Genomic DNA, 24,582 nt, shown 5'->3' on the forward strand with positions numbered 1-24,582 from the left:
TTGTGTTGTTTCTCTCCATTTCGTTTGATGTTGGCTCTTGGTTTGCTGTATATTGCTTTTGACATTGTTATAGAATGGACAAACCTCCACCCTTCTGTCTAGAAGCACTTAACCTGACAAGAATGATGTCACCATTCCAGTCTCCAACATTCTGCTGAACACATTATCTGGCTGCTCTCACTATTCCTGTCCCCACATGTAGAGTTTTCCTTTTTAATAATTATTTTTATTTTAAATTGTGTGTATTGTGGTAGTTTGAATAAAAATGGCTAGTGGGTCTCTGAGTTTAAGGCCAGCCTGGTCTCCAGAGTGAATTCCAGGACAGCCAAGCTTAGGAAGCAAAGGAAACCATCAAAAACAGAAAGATGGTGAGGATATAATTGAACAAGTGGCCACGTTCCAGCCCCAGCAAGCACCAGAACTTGGCAACTTGGCCATGTAGTTCTGGCTTTAGAATTCTACTAAATAAGAATATCTTGGAATGGAGAGATAAGGGAGAGGACCAAAGGAATGTAAAGAGGTTGATTGGTACCAGGACAAGCAGATCAAGACTGGTCACATCCAGAGAGAACACCATCACTCGGCTGGGGTGAGAGGTGAGAGGTGAATGACACGGGAATGAGAAAATCACAGACACACAGACACACATGCAGAAAAGCTGGGATCAGATAGGTTAACTCTGATGACACCTACGACAAAACTCAGTACAAGGAGGACAGGCTAGGTAGTCTCACTAGGAGCTCTCAGTAGTCTCTGGTTGCAGTCATGTGGGTGGAGGAGAAGTTCAAGTCCACAATTTCTTCCCACAGTCAACCATGTGTAAACACTCATACCTGGACCAGAAAACAGCTTTGCTCCCTCTGAGCCTCAGCAGAGGAAGGCTTTGCTATTTCCATAGGGGCAAGGCATTAGAGACTTGACATGACTGTCCTCATGTCAACAACTCGGGACTTCACCTGGCCCCAAGATCTTATCACAATACACTCCAAACCTCCAGTTGTTCCCAGTCCCAATCATAAGAAAGGGTGAAGTCCCTGTGCTAGTCTCCAGGCTTTCAGGTCAGCTTCATCAGAGACCTCTTTTCCTACACTCTCCTTCTTGGTGACTCTAACTCAGTCACACTGATCTCCTCTCTGATCCTGGAGGAAGGGTACCCTTACTTTGAGCTCCTGCACCCCACCCTCCTACATAGGGTGGGTACTCTCCTCCTTCAAGTCTTTGCTTATATCTTACTTTCTCCAAAATGTCTATGCACACAACTTGGTTTCTTGTTATTGTATTTGAAACACCTACCCCTGCCAAATGTCAATTTTATGCAAAGCAAAGATTGCCTTTTTTATTCAGTGCTATATTCTAAGAGTTTAAATCAATTCCTGTCATTTAGTGTTGCCCAGTAAATAATGAGTGAGTGAATGAATGAATAAATAAATAAAATAATGTTAGAGGACTTTAGAGAGGCTTTCAGATTACTTGGTCAAATGGTTTCTAGTATTATGAGATCTTTGGAAATCATGATGGCATCTCTATTCAATGATTTTCAGAAAATGGGGTAAAAATTGAACTTTTGACCTTGATGAAATTGCCCATTCTTATGTGCCAAGGGACACTGAATCTGGATGCCAAAGTGAACTCCAGGAACAAGGTATACTAATTCTAAACTATAGAAAATGACACAGTATATATTATCTGTCAGATACAAGACCAATTTGGAGTTTAAGGCTTTTGATAACATCTTATCTTTTTAAAACCAAGTTTGAAAACTGTGAAAACAAAAAACAAGCAAGTGTCTTGTAAAAGCAAATACATAACAGAAAATAATTAGACTACAAGATTTAAAAAGCTCAAGAGGTGTATACATCCTGATCATACTTATGGTTTTATAAGAATTAAATTATAAATATAAATTTTTCTAAGAGGCTACTGAGCAACCAAGACTTAAACACTTATTAAGTTTGTTCATTCTAAATACTCAGTACACAGAACTGCTTAAGTATTTATTTTGCTCCCTCCCCCACAGCTCACAGGCTACAACTTTTATGTGGGTCCTAGAGATTTGAACTCAGATCCTCATGCTTGCTCAGCTAAGCTATCCGTCAACTCTACTGTAAGAATCTGGTAGACAAGTAACCACTGTATCAGTTCTCCATTAAAGTACACTTTCTTAAGGACTAGTACAGTGCTGAAATGTATTTTTAAAAGCTACCCTAAATTGAATTACATATGACTGTTTAACCCATTGATTGTATTTTTTTGGCTTCAGTACATATTGATAAACCCACCAAGAAGTTGGAAAATGACTTACTTTAAAGAAGGAAGCAATCAATGAATTAAAAATTGAGTGGTTGGTTGTGCTGGGAGATGGTTTGATTTCATGGCACCTCCTGCAGATGTGAGAGAGAGCATTTCACTTCATAAGGGAAACATTGGTCGACAAATAAGAACCGTTATCATTTTATATAGATTTTGTGTTACGATTTGAAGTTAAGAGTACTCTTAATTTTAATTTTAGCAGACTGCTGTGTTGCACCCCTCTAATCCCAGAACTAGAGAGGCAGAGGCAAGTGGATCCCTGAGTTCCAGGTTAACCTGGTCTACAAAGTAAGTTCCAGCACAGCCAGAGCTACACAAAGAAACCCAGATCAGAAAAAATGAATACTTCTAATTTCACGCTAGAATAGAAATATCAGTCTCAATGATCAAATCAAAGACAATAATCTGAGGAATGTTAGTTTCTATAAATATCTAAGTTCTATAAGAATTCAGTTACATAGAAAGTAGTTTCAAATAAAAAGGCATGTAAATAAAAATTCATGTATATTCTTTTTAAACAACAGAACTCTACAGATGGTCCCCTGGCCAACATTATTTTCTCTCTCATTTTCATAATATGGGCTGGAAAATGTCTCAACCAAATTAAGCTAATGGAGGTCAGTGTATGAGGCACTCATCTGAAGAGCAAGGAAAAGATAGAAGAAAGACAGGTAATGATTTGTGACAGGGGCCCCGAAATTTGATTTGAACAATTCAATTATGTGTTTTAAAGTCCCCCAAAGAAATGTGCCAAACAGCCCTCCATTCTCAATGCACACAGATGAGACACAAAACTGCTCTCGGCAGTAACTATGCATCCCTTTCTCTACAGCATGCAGTGGGGATGGATGGTAAGATTGAAAAACAAAGCCAACCTCCAAAAGTACATCCATAGCCTTATGTTGTATACTTCCCGTAATTTTGGTTTTCTCTTGGATGAGGACCTCAAGCCTCGGTCTTTGTTATTCAGATCCCCAAGGCAGGGTCTATGGGGCTGTTGACTCACTGTCATATGTACCCAGGCCATACCCACAGGCCAAACCCAGACTTTGGTGGGCAGGCTTGCCTATAGATCCAGCGAGTTGATGATGAATGGCTGTGAAGGCTTTGTGATTGTTCAGGCTCCTTTGTAGGGCCGGACAATAGAAGAGGACATAAGTATGGCTCAGAAGAGCAACGGATAAAACTGCTGGGCAAGATGGAGGGCTCCTGCCGACAGGACCACTTGTTGACATTGAAAGAATTTCCCAACAAGTGAGCAGAAACAGAAACGATTCTGTTCAGTAGAGCTATTAGTTGCAACGTGTGGCACCGGAGCGGTCACTCCTCATGAGTTCGTTCACTAATGAGCTCTGAATGCCCATTAAACTGGGCTGCTATAGGCCCAGAGCCACCCGGACAATGGCATGCATGAGTACCTTCCTCTGTCGCTATTGGCTGGCTGACGGAAGAAACAACTGGTATCACTCAAAATTAAGCAGAGTTGACAGTACAGTTAGATGATCATTAATTAGTGTTTGTGGGCAGATGAAGACTCATAGCCATTTTTGATGACAAGATAAGCAAGCATGACTCATTTTGAAGCATAATTCAGGCCAGCTCTGCCCTATTTCTGGGGCCATGTGGAATCATAGCCAAAGGATTTAGACAGGGTCAAATAATTCATACACACTATGTTGGGGAGGACAGAATCTTTTTTAGGAGTTCTTGGGGGATTGACTGGTAAATTGGTGAGAATTAAACCAGTAACATGGAGTAAGTCTTATGAGAAGGGGTGTATGATGAGTAGTTCCAAACACCTTGTGTTCAAAGTCCAGAACTGTTACTTGTTGGGTGAGCTTGAACATTGTGTTGGAGTAGGAGTCTCCATTTCTCTGCAAAGAAAGTAACAATAATCCCAGTGCCACCTTGGGAGCTGTATTAGTTACTTTTTTTATTGGTGTGACAAAGTGTCCCACTAAAGTAAATTAAGAAAGGAAATGTTTTCTTTGCTTCAGGATCCAATCCATCCTGGTGACAATGCTATTGCGCAAGGATTTTAAGACAGCTGGCCATATTATGTCTGTAGCCAAGAAGCAGAGAACAATGCGTACCCATGGCCATTCAGCTTTCTTCTTTTTATTTATTTGGGGATCTCAGCACATAGAGTAGCAACACACACATATAGGATGGATCTCTCCACCTCAATTAATCTAAACTAGATAGCACATCACAGATGTGCTCGGAGGCTTATCTCTTCAGTGAGTCTAGATTTTTGTCAAATTGATAATCAATTGACATCAGAGTAGGATTATCACAAAGATTTAAGAGATGGCATTGTAATTTATAAAAATGACAAAGTTAGATTTATCATTTTCCAAAGACACAAGTTGTGCATAGAAATAATACCAACATGGGGTAGGGTAGACTTCTACCCTATAGAGAAATAAATGTGAAAATGGTGTAGTGAAAGAGCATATTTAAATATTTTCCTCAAACATTTTATTCTGAAAAAATGACTAAAATGTCATAAAACCTCAGATGAACTCAATAAGAAAATAATTTTCTTTTTCTCTTATTTCTATTCTGTGATACTGTCACATATGTATACTATGTGTTTGATCATATTCACCTCTATTACCTTCCTTCAGTTCACTCTAGAACCACTAAACACATCCCCCTCACAGCGTCATGTTCTTTATTTTTTTAATAAATAACTAATTGAGACCCATTAGTGTTATCTACATGCCTTCCAGCAGCCCTGCCTACCAGTGACATGGCATTCTTTCTTCCCAACAACCATCAGCTACCAATGGGTCCTCAGTTGGGGGTGTGGGGGTGGAGTCTGAGAAACCAATCCTCATTCATGCTGGAATTTTGACTGGTCTGATCTTGTGTAGATAATTATAGCTACTGTAAGTTCATGGGTATTATAGTCCTATTATGTCCAGAAGACAACATTTCACATTTCTCTTCTCCATCTACTGGATTTTACATTCTTTCATAATATTCCTTGAGATTTGTGTGGAAGGAAGTTGAGAGAAATGATCCATCTGCATTTGAATATTTAAAGTCACATTCTTATCACTTTCTCCAATTCCCCTTAGGACTATGGCCTCTTGAGTCACAGGCTTTTGAGAAGGTTTACAGTACTAGACATGAAACTGGCTTCCAAGGATCAGGATTCAAATGTAATCAGAAAGTGACTTGTTACTCCTAATGCCACTATTACACCAATGGTCACATCTTTCCTGGCAGGTTGGTATTAAAACATACAGGATTCAGTGCTAGGTTAGACCATTGATTATATAGTATTTTTTTCTCACAGCAGCCCACATAGCACCCACCTCTTGGTATTATGAAAACTAAGGAGAGAACACCCTGGTAAGTTTTAAATTGATATTCATATTTTGTAATATATTGTAATAAACAATGTATAGTAAATTGATTTACTAAAACCAATCTGTGTGTTGTCATCAGTATTAAGGTCTTACCATCCAGTGATGATGGGCAACAAAGAACAATAGTAATAACCTTGTGTTGGTGCTGAGACCTCTGGGGCCTCCCTGACCAATGATTAACTCATAGGGAAGGATCCCATGTCTGGAACTGAGATTTTCATTTATAGTCCATGTGTTCTAAGAGTAGCCTTGTTCACCCATGCAGGTAACCTCTGTTCAAACTTACTTTTATTAAATTACACGTTTAATTACCCTACAAGCCAATGAGTGTCCATAAGGTTTCAGCATTTATCCTTAATTTTGGTTAACCTATAACCTACTTCCTCACCACTCCCATCTCCCTGTCTCTATCCCAAAGGAGAGCAGGACAGAGTTAACTAAAATGAAAGATGCATGCAAAAGTTATTTGGAACCTATACTCTTACGATACAATTAAAAGAAAACTGTGGGGAACAGAATATGTATGATATGAAGGAAGTGGGAGCAGGAGACTACTATAGGTTAAAATGTTTCTGTTTGTTTTTATTTTAGGCATTTCTCTTAATTATTTCATGATAGCTTCTTAAAAACAATATTAGAAAAACCAAATGGAGAACAATACCATTAATCATGAGCACCATGTACTTAAATATCTTTTTCAGAACATAGGAAAACTTCCTGTGGTAGTTTGAATGTAATTGGCCCCCGTAATCTCATAGGGAATGGCACTATTAAGAGGTGTGGCTTTGTTGGAGTGGGTGTGGTCTTGCTGGAGGACATATGTCACTGTGGGGGTGGATTTTGAGTTTTCCTATGCTCAGGATACCACCCAGTGAGTCAGTGGATTTCCTGTTGTCCACAAGATGTAGGACTCTCAGTTCCTCCAGCACCACATCTGCCTGCATGCTGCCATGCTCCCCATCATGACAATGGATTGAACCTCTAAAACTCTAAGCAAGCTAGCAGGCAGCTCTCCTCTGTGGCCTCTGCATCAGCTCCTGACTCCAGGATCCTTCCCTGTTTGAGTTTCTGTCCTGAATTCCCTCAGTGATGAACAGCACTGCTCAAGTGTAAGTTAAATAAACCCTTTCCTCCCCAACTTCCATTTTGGTCATGGTGTTTTGTCACAGCAATAGGAACATTAACTTGTCACAGCAATAGGAACCTTAATGAAGACACTCCCCAAGCTCATTCTTGATATCAAAAGCTTTCTTATGCTGATAACTCCTAAATCTATCTAAAATTTGCTTGTTCCCTGTGATCCAGTGTGAATAAAAACTTACTGATGAGCATGTGTGGATATTTCACAACCATTTCAGAATTAGTACATCTGTAAAAGTAGGTTGGTTGTCTAATAAACTACCTCAATATTTAGTGGCTCAAAGTAGGAAGTATTATAAGTACATAATTAAATGGGTTGGCAATATGGAAAGGGCTCACCTGGGTGTTTCTTCTGGTATTGGCTAAATTAACTCATGAGTTTGTGATCAGGGTCTGGTTGGGAAGAAAAGATTCAGTCAAAATGGCTTGCCTCTCTTCTCACATGTGAGCTTCATGGGAGTGGGGCACGTTCCAAACTTTTTGAGACCTAAGCTTAGAACTGTCATGGCAAGAATTCTAGGAGTTGGGGAAAAGGAAGTGAAAAATACTCCACATTAAATATAGATTTGGGCCTGGATCATAACCATAGCCAGCTAGTCTTCACCTCTAATGTTAAGTTTTAGACCAACTTTTGATTGTTATGGAAATATTATCACAAATTTAGCAGCATCTTTTAAATAAACACCCATTTATTATGTCATAGTTATTTCTGGGAGTGAGGAAGGAGAGCTGGGTTTGGAAAATAATTTTTAATGGGCCTTATTTAAAACAAAGTACTGAAGTAATTGGGTAAAGTGCTTTTGTTAACTCTACACAGAGGTAGAGTTCAATACCTTATTTTAAAAGCTTTATAACATTTGAAATATTCCTTAATTAAACTGTTTGGAAAGGGTCATCCACATTTCTGACTGATACAAATAACAGAAAAATAAAAACCTGAAATCTCCTGAGTCACAATAAAGCAGTTAGCTGCTGCTTTGTTATCTATTTAAAATATTTTTGGCTCGGGAAATGAGTAATTTGTATTTTTTTTTTTTTTGGTTTTTATGAGACAGGGTTTCTCTGTATTGTTTTGGAGGCTGTCGGTCCAGCCCAGCCTCGAACTCACAGAGATCTGCCTGCCTCTGCCTCCCAAGTGCTGGGATTAAAGGCGTGTGCCACCACCGCCCAGCGAGTAATTCGTATTTTAAACTTGGTTTGTGCTCTGGGAAGAGAGACTGGCAAGGGTTTTATATAGAAATGGTGCCGACATTCTGGAAGCATCAGTAGCAAATATGCAAGGAGGAGGTGATGCCCGGTAGTTCTCCTTGGCCTTTGTTATGTGTCTTCCTTCCAACAATGGCTGAAAGGGCCAGGTGGTCAGGCAGTTCTGGGTTATTATCACCACTTTATTTATGTCGGCCACCAGGAAACTCCACACTGACCTTGACACTGTATGGGAAACTTCAGCAACTTCAATGGGGCTTCAGCTCCAGCTTCTGCTGACTGGAAAGCAACACGCTTTCACTTGAGGAATTTGGCCTGGCTTGTCATTTTTGTTGAGAAACAGCCTGGAAAAAAATGTAGAGCAAGTGAAATTAGTACAGAGCATTTCACCTTTCTGGAGCCTCTTAGCCAAGTACCCTCGTAACCTTAGAGCAAAGCCATACAGACGTGTGGCTGACAGTGCTACTATATCTAGAGTCGTTGCATCATGGAAACACCTAAGCAATGTTTAATCCCAAGGAAACCCATGCTTTGTAGTGTGATTTTGGAGAAGACAACCAAGAAAGGTGTTTGGGGGTTCAAGCCCTTCCATATCTCTTGAATCCCATCAATCAAATTAAATAACCCCATTATCTTGTATGCAAAAGTGTCCCCAGTCTAGTGAGTTGAGTGGGGGCTCATACAATTTGAATTGTTTTTTGCTCTTAGAGCTACAGTTCTCAGAATGTGGTCATGTCTGCAGACATTTCTCATTGTCATAACTAAGAGAGATAAAGGATGTTAAATTGTTCAATATCTTACAATGACATAGAATGAACACAGTCCCCAGCAAATATCCTTTACCCCAAATATTAGGAATGTTAAGACTGAATGCAAGTGAAATTTAATATTAGGCATTTAGAATATGTTAATTTTTAAAATAAAAATAATAATTTCTATATACTGTGGGACTCTTCAAATGTATGTCTCACAGTCCTCATTTTGTGAACAATTACATTGACTTTTGGAAGGAAATATCAATCCCAACCAAACTATTTACATATTTAATCATTACAGATTACTTTTCAGTAAATGAGGGCATTTGCAATAATGCTATACTGTACTCAATGACTTAAATTTTCTCAGGTTGCAGTTTTTCTCTAAATAGTTTATAATATCATGGTTAGTTGTTCTTTACCCCTCCAATAAGAAAGTATGTTTTCTATTGTATTCTATTTCTATTGTCTTACCCAAGTGGAAGGTGTTCAACTGTGAAGGGCTTATAATTCTCAAGCAAAACTTTATGGTTCACATTTTAAAAATTGCTATGTTTTAAATTGCTGGTGGGGGCAGGAAGGAGTTGACTGAAGCAGCTGCCATGCATCATGGGAAGGTAGAAAGTGCTCCAGGAAGTAGGAGGCAAGAAGCTTTTCTCTTAATCTGGTGACCTTCAAAATGTGTGTCCTGAACCCATGTGAATTTTACCTGAGTATCTACAAGTCCTATCTTCCCCTCCCCATATTCTAGAGCTGCAGCCCAACCACTCCCAGCCCCAGAAGCAAATTCATGGCAGTGTGGGAATCACAGGTCAAAATTCACTACTTCTGCTCCCCAACAGAGCAAGTCACTCACCTTCTCAGACCCTTGGGGTTTTTTATACATTTATCTTTTTGAGTAAAAAAGCAAAAGACTTGAATATAAACACTTTTCAAGTTGAAAAGCATAATAGGATATTATGAATCCATGGCAAAACAGACTGCGTGCAGAGGAAGACCAAAGGCCTGGGCTTCACTTTTAGTCTGTTTAAATTCCTCTACTACTAACCCCAAAGCAGAGTTGTCTATCCGGGGCATGTGGTTTAGTCTGTTTATCAGTCAGGTTTCATGGAAATGACTCAGTGTTTACTAAGGTAAGCAAGAAAACCTGCAAGGCTTGCAGAAAAAGGCACCCCCCAAACAATGAATTAATGTTTGGTCCCTGGCATAATTGTGTCTCGATGTGCTGGGGCTGTGTTGATAAGGATTGGACACTGAACTTCAGTTTCACTGATAAAGTCCCCAAACATACTGTGGAGGTGGCATTTCTTTCTAGGCAAAAACAAAAAAGAAAACTTCCAAAGTATTAACTTGTAAATCAATTTCTCAGGCTCTTACTTCTGTCTCGATTGCTGAGCTGCCATCGAGGCAAATGCTCTCAGAATGACCAAGTTGTAGAACTGCAGTTGAACCTTAAGACATTGTTATGTGATGTTTTATTAAGACATGCAATCATCTTAAGGATCTATTTTGCCGCCAACCTGAAATTCCAAGAGGATCATATGAGAGTATTTGCTTCCCTGTACCACAAACACAGCTGAGTAAAGCCTCTACAGAGATTACATAGATGTTAAGAGTTGTGAGCTATTTTCATTCCTCTGGCACATGATGCTAAAAGGGCATCCTAGAAGGCCGTGTGACACCGAAGCAATTAAAATCTCTGCAAATGTGGCTTCTAATTAGAACACAGAGAAAGGTTAGTGAAGTTTTCACAAATGATTCTGGCCTCAGAATCCACCCGTGAAAATGCTCTCATTTGCCACCACCGAGAATTGCTTGGAGAATAAATTAAATACCAAGTTAAGGAGATATTTGGAATATATTAGAGAATGTAATGGTTGACACATTAGGGGCATCTGTCAGTATCCAAGAACAATTTAAACGTATAGGCTGCCTTTTTAAACTGTGGACATCTTCCAATTCTACTCACTGTATTCAGATTTTCCTGGTGTGAATGGGTTTACTTTCAGAAACCATGAACATGGGGACAAGTTTCTCTAGAAACCATGAATCTTTTGGTGTAGGAAGTTTGAAAAGCAATGTTAATGGGATTTCAACCATTGAAGGCTCTGGATTTGGTATTTCAGTTATAAAACAACATCGGTGGAACAATCGATCAGCCTGTGGGCATATCATTGCTTAGTGATAAGGACGACCAAACGGAGCAAATTTTGATTGCCCAAATGCTGACAAGGGTGTCCTTCACCTCCTGAAATGTACCTACATTTGCCAAGACCTCATAGGGATTCCTAGAAAAGTTTAGCTGTTCAGAGGCCTGGAACTGTGCCCTTCTCTCCTCTAGTCTCCAGGTCTCTGATGCCAGATGTGCTAGCGACAAGACTAGTGATGATGCAGCCAATGTTTGGCTTTGCCCACAAAGCACTCCCATCAGTTCAAGTAATAGCATATGCTTTGTGCGGGTCCAGGTCACTCGCGTAGGCCGCCACGCTGAGGGGCCCCCTCTTGTAGGATCGTCTTTCTCTGTTCAGCTCTTCGCTATAAGGGAAGACATTTTGATCCACATGGCACAGTTGGGAATACAAGTTGAGAAAGCCTAAGAGATTTGATTAAGATCATACTGCTAGCATTGAGGCTGGCTTCAAAGCCAAGCTTGCCCAATCCTCAAGCAGATAGCATGTTCACAATACCGTATTGTTCCCAATTCAATTTGGTCCTTTCTGTCTGAGACTCAGAAACTCTTCAATATTCACTGAATGGTGAGGTTGTAGACCAAGATAACTCTCAAACTTTCTATGAGCAATGGCTGCCATCATGGGCAGGCTACAGGCTAGTGGGAGGCTTTTCCTTTGGGTTCCTTTGTTTCCTCCTCACCACAACCCAATGTAGCTGTTGTACTTCCCTGTTTATGTCGCTCCTGCAGGCGAGGACACACATTGGAGAGTTGAGGAAACGGAAAAGCTGGAGTCAAGCCCAATTCCTCGATTTTATATGCATGTTTGCCATCTATCACAAGTGGTTCATGTGGGTAAATACTGCTATTTGAAAGTTGTGTTAAGAATACGAGCATCCGGGAAGCGTGGGTGCAAGCGTCTCTCCTTTCCACCAATAAATAAGTTCTAGTCATTGCTGACATTAAACAGGTTTGCTTGGTCTTTGGGATAGGACTGTGTGCGTGCCTATCTTAAATTCTAAGATAAAACAGAAGCTGGGATGGCCTAAAGGGCTTCATTTAGTCTTATAGATATTTATTTAAAAACTCAATTATGGATTAGTATTTGTTTACCTCAGCTTTGTTTTAGAAAGACAGTCTTGGTACAGCTCTAAATCGAAAATTAAAACCTTGGCCTTTCAAATATTTACTTCCTAGTTGTTTAGCCTTGTGATCTTAGAAGACAAAAGTTCATGGCCTTCGTGTATCAAATGAGTCTGGAAATGCCTGCCTGCTGGGTTGTTGCTGAATTGACAATCAGAGGATGGAGAAATGTTAAATTCTGAAATGTCCTTAAATTTGTGATTTGATAAAAAAAGACAGTTTTCTTAGCCCCAGAGATTTGAAGGAATTCATGCCTAGACAGAAAGGGTTCACTACCCTGTCATTACAGAGTGTATATGGCCCCTCCTCCTGTGACTGTCTAGATGACAAATATGATGACTAATCTCCCTCTTCTTATATCTGGGGTCTGACACATAAAAGGGGCGCTTAGTAAATATTCTGAAGGCTGGGTGAATGTATGGGTGGGTGGGTGGATGTAAGTGCCTTTCAGAAAGTAAGAATGTGAAGAGGAGTGGTCCTAGAAGTTCCTCCATAGTCCCCATGGCACACTCAGTAGCCCTGAACACATCAACAGTCAGTGCTGCTTCCAAGTCAAATAGGTGTTCTTTGTGTATTTTATAGCTTCCTTTTCCCTGGACACATTATCTCTCTGCAAATGTATTGAACTAAGAAAATGCTAGCTTCTAACATTCATGAGTTACACCTTAATTTATTAATGTAGGAAATCATCTATATTTTGATTTAAGTGTACACATTCCTGAAGTGTTGATCCTGAGACCACCTATAAAATGTATGGTTACATTGCCCAATTTGTCCCCAAAGTCCCATTTTTTATCTGCTAGTCTAGAGTAATGTTTTACTGATTTATTCCTATTTTTTTGAGGCAGGGTTTCCTCTATGTAGCCTTGTTATCCTGGAACTTGCTTTGTAGACCAGGCTGGCCTCAAACACAAAGATCTGCCTGCCTCTGCCTCCAAAGTGCACTGATTAAAGGTGTGTGCAATTACCATCCAGCTCTAGAGTAATTTTTAATAAGTGCCATTCTATTATGAAAAGTGTTCATCTAATTTTATTGGCATGTCTAGCTTGCCTGAACCTTCATCTTTTTGCCCAGCTTTAAGAGGTTAATAAGGTAAACTTTGGGGTCTTGCTTCTACTGTAGATATTAATACTATGCCATTCACTAACCAGTTATGTATTCTTGGGCAAATTACTCCTCTTTATTATTATTAACTGTTGATATCCAAATATGGTTGATCGATGTCCGTCTCACTGGTCACGGTGATCATTGAGATACATATGAAGAGTGGGTCCAATACTCCTTCAGTGAACATGTTATAGAGGTTGTAAATGCAGTTTTCCATTCACTTTTTCCTTCTCTATAGCACCACACCCTCTTAAGTGTAGGTGGCTGTACCTCTTTCAGAACAGATACCAGGGTGACAGGAAATCATACAGTTATAGCTAGTCCTTAAGTCGTAATAAACAGTGAGCTACAAGAAACAAATGACTTTAGAGAAGGGAATCTTGTCCAATGCCTGTCTCTGTAGCATACAGCCACACGGCCTTTGGGATATGAAGTTATATGTGACCTCTATTTTTGCTTAACATTTTAAAACTCTTCTGCTTAATTCTTGCCTAGCCTAGTATCAAGAGTAGTGAAGACATTGACTAAATACTATTGAAAGGATAATGAATTGCTAGACGGAAGAACACAGTTCCCATCACAATTCCCATATGTGTGTACAGTCACATGGAGTTGCCATTTTTGACCTATCACCCCAAACCAGCACCACATGATGTGAAGAGATAGGCAATTGATTTTGCCACCTTAATCCAAACTTGACCTTTGGCCCTGCTGTTGATAGATGATCCATGGTGTGGTGGCACAGCTCGGAACTTTTTTCCTATTTCTTAGAAAACCTGGCTGTGCCACTGACTTGCCAACTGAGGGCTCTGGTGGTACTAGAGGTCTGTGATGAAGGGGCAGCAGGCCAGTGAAGCAGCCGTAATCAGTTTACGCAACCAGTTCTCCGCCCCAGTAGAGAGTCTCACCTGTGACAGAAATCTGACCAAGGCAAGATCCTTGGTGGAAAGTTGAGTCCCAGCCACAGGCAAGTCTCACTCAAGGGACGGTGGGATAAGTCAGTAATGGAGTGTCACACAAGGACAATAGGAGCACTGGAGAGGGTCACTCATTCTGTATGTGAGCATTGTGGAAGGTCTCAGGGAGGCGGGGACCTTTGAATGGGGTTTGAGAAGTGGATTTGCAGAATGAATGAACAGAGGGCTCATATGCAAATGTGAGAATTCTCCATCTTCACAGGGATGTGACAGGCAGTGTTGACAGTGGGGAAAGTGGTCTAGAGCCTTTTGGAGATACATATAAACCCTCACTACTAGAGGCAAGAAGGTGAGATATACCAATACTTTAATGTAACAATTTCAGTTCCTCGGGCCTCACCTTTCTAATCAATAGTATGGGGATAATAAAAATACAATACCATTTGATTATTTTAAGAAATGTCAGCTATTTCTATCTTATTCTTACTATAACAATAATTATTACTATAAAATTCATGATTGCTAGAACGAGAACGATTGTGATAATTATAATCACTGCTCTACCATATTATTAATACTATAGTACAAATTATTAGATTGTACTATATTATAACACTATAATAGTTATTAAATTGCTTTTTAGAAGAAGCCTGGACTTAAAGGTAGTTAGATCTTCATAGACTGAAAGCAATGCTTTCTCAGGATAAATGTTTTATATCAAAACCTCAGTCATTATTTATGCCTCAGAAGTTAGAAGCACATTGAATAATTATACTAGGGTCAAAATCAAAACTTCTAGGACGCCCAATCAGGTCAAGATTTTAACCTGCAGTTAAAATGCATGGAGTTTGGACTTATTTACATCCTTCTTTCAAATTATTTCCAAGATGCCCTGTTTCTAGGAGTGTATATTTAAAACCAGGATAAAAGTCAATCACAATGGTGAAAATGGACTGTGTGTCTTTTATCATATTTAGGCAGAGATCAGAACTAATTAATCTTCAAAGAAGTGAAAATAATCTCTTCCTGAATTTAATTATGCAAATAAGAGATGAATTCTCACTTGAAAATGGCTAGAGATGTTTCTTTGCCAAAGAAGGAAGACAGACTATTCAGAGAAGGCATGAGGAGTAGACTTGGTCCTAGGGTGCAGGCTGAATGGCCGCCCTTGTGGCTTTGTAATAAGACATGTCTTAGAAGAGACACCACGCAGGAGAAGGCTGCATCTCTGGAGTGCCCCTGAGATTCAGGAATGCTGCAATGCATCACATTAGCAAGTGCGTGATCTGATGCATCTCTACCCTGTATCCAAAGATGAACAGCTAGGACTGGGACAACATGCAAGGAAGAAAAAGATTTGCATTTGCCAGGAGACCAGCACTGGCCAGCAGTCTTAGGAGACCTCATGCCACTGAGTCTCTCATGTTACAGAAACCTGATCCTTGTCTCATTCTCTGTCAGGTATTTTGTATGGATGGAGTGTGACCCAAATGACCCTTGTCAGGGCTTAATACTCCCAAGGGTAGAAACCTGATACAAGCTAGATAAAAAGATCCTCTTCTGAAACTTTGTATGATTTTTTTTGTGGGGAAGGACATAAGTTTTGGTTTACAAATGACTTTTGTAGCACATTTGACAGAAATGTAAAATGGTTAATATTGGATCAAAAAAAATAACTCCATCTCCTTGTCAGGGAATTGAACCATAGTTTCTTCTTGTGTGACAGGGAGAGGATATTAATTATTACACTAACGAGGAACTGTTCAGTACCCCATGTGCATCTTATTCTTTTTGGGGTGCATGGAGGGCGGTGAAACAGGTTTTCTCTGTGAAGTCCTGACCATCCTGGAACTCGCTCTGTAGACCAGGTTGGCCTGGAACTCACAGAGATCCGCCTGCCTCTGCTTCCTGAGTGCTGAGGTCAAAGGCATGTACCACCACTGCCAGACTCTTTTTGTGGTTTTAATATGCATACTTCTATATCTTATTGCCCAAGTAATTTATATTTTAATTCAGTGGAAAATATGAACAACACAAGTATTTTAACAAGAAGTTTTAAGAGAAATTTACATGGAAATTACCCTATCAAGAAGAGACTCAATTCTGTACTTTTGACCATACAGGTGAACCCTAGGCCAAGTGAATAGAGAAATGGGGAGTTTTTAGAAATTCTTCAGATTGGCCAAACCACACAGATGATAGACTAAAAAGAACATTTCTCATTTTAAAAATCCATTATTTATTTCTTGTGTCTACTAGAGGTGCATGGTGTTTTCCCACTAAGATTTCTGCACACCACAGTACAGACCTTGCCTAACTGGTTACAAAAGATGTCAGAGCTGAAGCTGTGGCTTGAAAAACTTTGAACCTTGAATGGGATGAGTGCAGACAACTCAGTATTCCCATCCGGCTGGCTCCTCTTTGTCTCTTTCCATCTGTGACTGTCAACCCATGCTGAAAAGGAAGAGACCATGGTAGGGTTCACAGGCAGGGCCCTTCAGAGCCTCTTTAAAGAGTACCGGCATTTCTGACATACAGAAGGACTTGCCACACCCACAGGACATTTGTGTTTCATCTTGTGACCTACGTGGGAGACGTAGGTAAGGTTTCACCCAGCACATTTTATTCACTGATTCAGTCAACTAGTATATATTGAACACTTGCTATGCGCCAAGGAGAAGGGGAATTAGAAGAGAGAGTCATAATTTTTTATATATTTGTCAGGAAAGCCCTTCAAGATGAAGTATTTTTTAGTAAGAAATGTGAAGGAGAGAACAAAACTTATTCCTGTTGAGATGAGTGTTTTGGTCAAAGGAAATGCAAATTCCAAGGTTCCAACTGCTTTGTAAGGCCTGGGGCAGCAAGGCCTGGGGCAGGGAAGAGCTCCAACAGAGTCATTGTACAGCAGGAAGTTCCTGAAGTGTCTCCCAGGAAAGTGTGAAGACTGGCTTCCTGTTGTAAATGACATGGGATTAAAGGAGGGGTGACCAGAGCCGCCCAGTATATCAGCAGGATCAGTGCAGCTTCCCTGTGAAGAAGGTACCACAGAGGCAAAGGGCACCAAAGGAAGACTGGTAAAGAAGCTGCGGTGATATTGGGAAGGATTAGAGGAAGGATGGAGAAGAGAGAAAAGAACAGGAGAGAAAAGAAAGGGATGCTAGCTTTACCCGTCTTTATACTTTCCTTGGATCTCTCTCTAGTCCCTTGGCACTGGGTAGCCTGTGCGCAGGCACTGTGGGATGGGGTGGATGCATTGCGTTGATGTAGAAGAACAGAAGCTTTCGTCAGAGAGGGGGTACACACTGATCCTGCCACTCACTGTTTTAACTCACTTTTTTATTTAGCAAGCACGGAGTATTAGTTACTTTTCTGTTGCTGTGATCAAATACCGTGACCAAAAGCAATTTATGGAAGACACGGTTTTATTTAGTTTGAAGTTCCACAGGGATAAAAGAAATAGAGTCCATCAACGATGGGAAATGGAGTGGGACTATAAACCCTCAAAACTCACCCCAAGTGACCCAAGAGGTGCACTTCCTCCAGCAAATCTCTGCCTCCTAACAGCACCACCAACTGGGGACCAAGCTTTTAAATACGTGGAGGACAGTTCTTTTTCGATCTACTACACAGTGCCTGCCTCACAAGACCTGCTCTAAACGTTGTGTAGTAGTTACTCATTGTGTTATCTTGAACTAGAATGTTTCAAACCTGATGGGTCCTCCTCAGAAGCAGGACTAGCCCTCTCAGGGTAATTACGAAGAGCAAAAGTGATAATATGTTCAGAGTACTGGGGGCATGGTACTGAGGGATGGTGGTTGCTCAAAAAAAAATGGAGCAATTATCAGTCTTGTCACTGCTCTTATTATTTTTTAAATTCCTTTTGTTAAAATTTTTATTCTTTTCTCATGCATTACACCAGGTTTCTCTCCCACCACTCCTCCTAGTCCCTTCTGCCACCTCCCCTCTTTTCAAGATCCACTCCTTCTCTCATTTCCCTTCAGAAAAAAAAGAGCAGTTCTCCCAGGGATATCTACCACACATGGCCTAACAAGACAGAAGACTTCGCACAAACACTCATATCAAGGCAGGATGAGGCAACCCAGTAGGAGGAAAAGGGTCCTAAGCATAGGCAAAAGAGTCAGACGTCCTCCCTCTTACTGTTGGGAGTCCTACAGGAACACCAAGCTACACAACCTTAAATTACATGCAGAGGACCTAGCTGAGACCCAGACAGGGTCCATGTTTGTCGCTTAAGTCTTTGTGAGCCCCTATGAGGCCTGCTTAGTTGCTTCTGTGGGCCATGCTCTTAAGGTGTTCTCAACTCCTCTGGATCCTACAGTCCTTTCCTCCCCATCTTCTGTGGGGCTTCCCAGGCTCTGTCTATTGTTTGGCTGTGAGTTTCTGCTGGATGACACCACTCTGGTGACAACCGAGCTTGGCACCCATCTATGAGTATAGCAGAATATCATTAGGAATCATTTCATTGACTTTTTCTGCCAGTCATGCTTGGTTCTATCCTGGGTGTCTGGCATATCCTGCCTCAGATCCTTGGCCATGCAGGCAGTTTCAGGCATGGGCTTCCTTCCCTGGTGTGGGCCTCAAGTTGGACCAGTCATTGATTGGCCATTCCCACAAGTTGTGCACCATTATTACCCTGGCACATCTTGCAGGCAGGACAGATTGTAGGTCAAAGATTTTGTGACTGGGTTGATGCCCCAGTTCCTCTGCTAGGAGCCTTGCCTGGTTACAGAAGATGACCAGTTAAGGTTCCATATCTCCTATCACCAGGAGACTTAACTAGAGTTACTCACATATATTTTAGGGAGTTTCCACTGTACTATTTTTCTTTATCTCTCCCAGTACACTTTCTGACTCTTCCACTCACACCTGATATCTCCTGCTCCAATTCCCACCCACCCCCAGTCCATGCACAAAACCTATTCTATTTCCCCGGGAGATCCATGTGTCTCCTCTTGAGCTCTCTTTGTTACTTAGCTTCTCTGGAGCTGTGGATTGTAGCATGATTATTCTTTACAGCTAATAACCACTTATAAGTGAGTACATACCATTTTTGTCTTTCGGGAGCTGTGTTACCTCACTCAGGATGATCTTTTCTAGTTCCATTCTTTTGCCTGCAACTTTCTGATGTCATTGTTTTTAACTCCTAAGTAATATTCCATTGTGTAAATGTACCACATTTTCTTTATCCATTCTTTGGTTGAAGGACACCTAGGTTGTTTCTGGGTTTGGGCTATTATAAATAAAGCCACAATGAACATAGCTGAGCAAGGGTCCTTTAGTAGTGTTTCTTTAACAAACATGGGTGCCCTTGAGTTTGGAGCATAGATGTTAAGAATCAAAAGAGCATCTTAGCATATCTTTCCTTTGACGAGTATGGAGTGTCCTTCCAGTCTCTTTTGATTATTTCTGGTTTGAAGTTTATTTTGTTAGCTATTAAAATGACTACACTGGCTTGTTTCTTAGGTCCATTTGCTTGGAAAATTTTTTTCAGCCCTTTACTCTGAGGTAATGTCTGTGTTTGATGTCACGGTATGCTCTTGTATGCAGCACAAGAATGGGTTCTGTTTTTTCATTCATTTTGGTTAGTCTGTGTCTTTACTGGGGAAATAACCCCACTGAAAGACATCAATAACAAATGATTGTTAATTCCTATTGTTTTGGTGGGGGCTGTGGTAGTAGTAGTAGTAGTAGTAGTAGTAGCAGCAGCAGCAGCAGCAGCAGATGTGTGTGTGTATGTGTGTTTCTCCCTTCTTTTGGTTTTGCTAGTGTGAGATTATTCACCGTGTTTTTTAAATTTAAATTAGAAACAAGTTTGTTTCACATATCAATCCCAGCTCCCTCTCCCTCCCCTCCTCCCCATCCCTCCCCACCAGGCTCCCCAGTCCCCAACCCAATCTCCACTCTGATCCCCAGGTAGAGTGAGACCCTCCATGGTGGATCTCCAATGTCTGTCATGTCATTCAGGGTAGGGTCTAGGCCCTTCTTCAAGAGTCCAGGCTGAGAAAGCATCCCTCATTGTGGGATGGACTCAAAGTCTGTTTGTATGCCAGGGATAAATACTACCCAAGGCCACATAGATTGCCTAGGCGTCCTCACTGACACCCACATTCAGGGGGTCTCAGTCAGTCCCATGCTTTCCACACAGCCATCAATCTGGGTTCTAAGATCTCCCCCTTGTTCAGGTCAACTGTTTCTGTGGGTTAAAACAGCTCAGTCTTAATTCCTTTGCCCATCAGTTCTCCCTTTCTGACACTGGATTCCAGGAGTTGAGTTCAGTGTTTGTCTGCTATCACCAGTCACTGGATGAAGGTTCTGTTTCCCAGACTCTCTGGCAATGGGATTGTATGCTGGCACTCCCCTGAGTCATGTCTATAATCCATAAATGAGTGAGTACATACCATGTATGTCTTTTTGTGAGTGGGTTACCTCACTCAGGATGGTTTCTTCTAGCGCCATCCATTTGCCTACAAATTTCAAGATTCCATTGTTTTTTTCTGCTGAATAGTACTCCATTACTCACTATGTTTTAATAGGTGTAACTAACCTTCTTGGGTTGGAGTTAGTATCTTTAGCAAGGAATATCTTGCTTTCTCCATCTATGGTGCTTGAAAGTTTTGCTGGATATAATAGGCTGGCACTGATGGTCTCTTAGAATCTGAAACACTGGCTTTTAGTGTCTCTATTGAGAAGTCAATTAGATCTGCCTTTATATGTTACTTGACCCTTTTTCCTTTCAGTTTTTAATAGTCTTGTTGCTGTTGTTCTGTGTGCTTAGTGTTTTGATTATTATTGGCAAGAGGACTTTCTTTTCTGGTCCAATCTACTTGTTGTTTTGTAAGCTTAATGTACCTTTATAAGCATGTCCTTCTTTAGGAAAATTTTCTTCTATGATTTTGTTAAAAATGTTTTCTGAGCCTTTAAGCTAGGATTGTTCTTCTGTTCCTATTATTCTTAGGATATTTTGTAGTGTAAGAGATTTTCTGGATGTTTTATGTCAAGAGATTTTAGATTTAACATTTTTTTGACTGATGCATCTATTTCTTCCATTGTGTCTTTTAACCCCGATATTCTCTCTTCTATCTCTTGTATTCTGTGGGTGATGCTTGCTTCTGTAGCTCTTGGTCACTTACCTTTATTTTCCAGCTCCAGGATAACCTCAGTTTTCTTTATTGATTCTCTTTCCATTTTCAGGTCTCGAAGCAGTTTTTACTCGTTTCTTTCACCTGTTGCTTTCTTTTCTTTTTCTTGGCTTTCTTTATGAGATTTACTCATTTCTTCCAATTTTTGTTTGTCTCTTCCTTGACTTCTTTAAGGGATTTATTCATTTCCTCTTTAAGGACCTCCATCATCAGGGCTGGACAAGAAAAGGTCTACAAAAATATGAAAGATGGAAGACTGAGGAGAAGCAGTTGGAAGAGGATGCCCCCAAGATATGGGTGAAGAAGCTGTTGAAAGTTCCCTCCTGCCAGAGATTGGGCTAAAACATTAAAGAGCAAACAGCAGTCAGATCTCTGATGTACAGAAGACAGTAAAGACTGGGATTAAACGTCCTGTGATGGTGTCTGGGAAGATGTGAGTGGAGAAAAGGACATATGAAAAGGGATGTGGGCGTGTGTGAGAGAGTAGAGTGGCGAGCCTGGGAGCAAGAGAAAAACATTGTTTAATCTTGACATTATGCCTTGAACTCCAAGTGAGGTTTCTGAAGGCAGATATGGAACAGTTTAGGGAAAGTTCTGATCAAATAAATACTTCTATTGATTTATTTATAAATTGGAAAGAGTTGAGTAAAATAATTTTGGGAGTAAGTCCCAGGAAAATTCACCCCATCCATTGAGGTATCTCTTTTCTAACCTTCCTGTCTTCAGTTCCACCTGCCTCAGCTCTGGGCAGGCTATGCAGTGTTAACCTGATGCTGCTCGTAGCATGGCACACCGGAACCCTATACCAAGACTGAAGGCCAGGGGTTGTTCTGCCATAGCTACTCACGGTCCATCTCCATGAGTCATTGGGGCTCCGACGGCTTTGTTTCAGGCTTATCGCTCTCCATTTCCTGCACTCTGTCTACAGCTATGCTGACCTTCTAGCACAGCTTCTGGGACTATAGCTCATACCTGGGATTAAAGACAGGCAGTAGAGACAGATTACTGAGAATATTCACAGCTAGCATTTGGGCAGGCAACCTACTTATCCAAGGGTCAACACAGATGATAGGACTGTCTCCCCATTTCACCCCATCACACCATACAATACCCTCTGCTCAGGCCCTGCAAATGCTGAGAATGTCTGTAATACCAAGAATGTTTGATATATTCCTCCCACGGTGACAAGAGCTGCCCCCTAGAGATTCATGTTTGCCGCTCCTAGAAATGCATGGATCTGGCATTTCATAATTAATTACTCCACTCAGTCACAGGTTACATTGTTGCACTTTTCTCAGTCTCTGTGTCAAGCTCTTCACCCATTTTGGTGGGAAAAAGTTTCAGTGTGTGAAAACCTACTACAAGGTTCCCAGAGACTAAAAACAGGTCCAGGACTTGGACAGTATTAGTGACAGATTTACTCAAAGAAGCATAGGCTTAGTTAGCAGCAAGGCCAGTAGCTTCTGCAATCTGTGGAATAAGAAAGGCTTTACAAACTGGTTTAGATAAAAGTGAGCTTTATCTATGCTGGAACATACCTGTGGTGATACATTATTTATGATTTAATGAAGATTTCCTGAATTATCAGAAAGCAAAGCCAGCCACACTAGTTAGATATAGAACCTAGGCAGTGGGGGCACACACTTTTAATCTCAGGACTCAGGAGACAGGCAGATGGATCTGAGTTCAAGGCCACCCTGGCCTAAACAAGAGTGAAGAGTAACAGAGCTCACCGAGCCTCTGATCCTAGCACTTGGGATGACACACCTTTAATCCAGCACTAGGGAGGTGGAGACAGGATGATAGTGGAGAAAAGAGCATAAGGAGGAGAAGACAGAATTCAGAGCTTTTGCCTCTGAGGATTAGTGAAGACAGGGTTGCTGTTTCAGCTTGGTAGAGGTAAGAGCTAATGGCAGGCTGCTTTGTTTTTCTTATCTTCATCTTGAAGTTTGAACCCAAATATCTGTCTTTGGGATTTTATTTTTCATACAACACGTACCTGCTTTATCTTAAATTAATATCAAGGGTATCAGAGATATTTCAGACATTGATGATAGCAGGCCTGGCTTGTAAGCCTTTGCATAACTCTGCGGATTTTATCTGTGCATGTCATGTCGAGAAATTTGTGAAGAGAACAGATCAGAGTAACTAGGAGAAGCCATGGCAGTTCAAGATGGCTGCCGACAGCCCAAGGTAAATCCAATGACCATTGTCGGCAACTTACATTTTGGAAAGCTGAGAGGCAGTGAGGAAAATTAACTTCCCCAATGTCACAAAGTCATGTGTAAGCAGTGTTTCTAAGCCAAGTTTGTCTACCTTCAGAGTCTGCCTTTTTGAATCCATCACACATGATGGGAAGGATGACATGCCTTTAATCTCCATGATAACAAAAGGAAAAAATGCTTACATCACGATCTCCAAACAGATTTTATGGACCAACCTAATTTGATTCTTATAGCATCTCTAAGATTTATAGGAGAGCTCTGAGGCTGAGAATGATGATCAGCCAACTCTGAGGCAGAATTTAATATTTGGGTCTTTGGTACCAAAAATCAGCATTAATGGGGAAAAGGGAAAGGAAACATGGCAGAGTCAGAAGTCAAAGTTCAATGCAGAGTTAACTTCAGCCTTCTCCAAGGCTAAGAACTTAGGCAGCATGCAGTTATTATTCCAGGTTAAAAATAACTTCAAGAGCTAAGGGATGCAGATCAGTCCATAAAGTGTTACTCTAGTATTCAGGAAACCCCGGGTTCAGTCTCCAACAAGAGGTTATCCAGGTGTGGTGGCCCTCTATTAGAGGTAAAGGCAGGAGGATTAGAAGTTCAAAATCATTTTCAGCTACATATTACGTTTGAGGCCAGCAGGTTTTGGCTGTGTCAAAACATGTCAAAACAGCAACCACAAAAAAACTCCATTCACAATTCAAAGTGTTCAAAATGGTGGCATGAAGTGCAAAGAGAATTTCTTCCATAACTTGTAAGAAAAATGGCTGAGCGTTTCTCACTGCTCACCGTGCAGCTGACTTCAAAAGCAAAAACAAGGAAGAGGGAAATTTCCAGTGACCAAAAATCTATAATAGATGTTTCTGAAAAGAAAGAAAACTCAGGAGTGAACATGGAGTGGCTCTGAAGTCCCGAGAGAGCTGGTGACGGAAGTGGGCTTGCTGGGCAGGTTTGGCTGCGGACTCTGTGAAACGGTTATGCAATTGTCTGGTAATTTCTAAAGAAACAATGCAATCCCACATGTGTGTAATTCCAAATGTAAATATATAGTGCTACAAAAAAAAGTTAAAA

The 24,582-nt window shown here is 40.8% G+C and overlaps 1 long non-coding RNA gene across 1 annotated transcript in view; it reads right to left on the reverse strand.

The window, feature by feature from the left end:
* Window positions 1–2,301: 2,301 nt before the first annotated feature.
* Window positions 2,302–24,582, reverse strand: part of LOC121143323 — a 50,322-nt gene continuing 28,041 nt past the window's right edge. Inside the window, exons 2-5 of the long non-coding RNA XR_005880545.1 lie at window positions 22,137–22,261; window positions 21,281–21,520; window positions 8,255–8,380; window positions 2,302–2,381 (exon numbers count right to left, since the gene is read on the reverse strand). This is a non-coding gene — a long non-coding RNA (uncharacterized LOC121143323). The remainder of the gene's footprint in view (window positions 2,382–8,254; window positions 8,381–21,280; window positions 21,521–22,136; window positions 22,262–24,582) is intronic.

This window comes from Mesocricetus auratus, unplaced genomic scaffold (assembly GCF_017639785.1).
Source record: "Mesocricetus auratus isolate SY011 unplaced genomic scaffold, BCM_Maur_2.0 Super-Scaffold_100011, whole genome shotgun sequence".
NCBI lineage: Eukaryota > Metazoa > Chordata > Mammalia > Rodentia > Cricetidae > Mesocricetus > Mesocricetus auratus.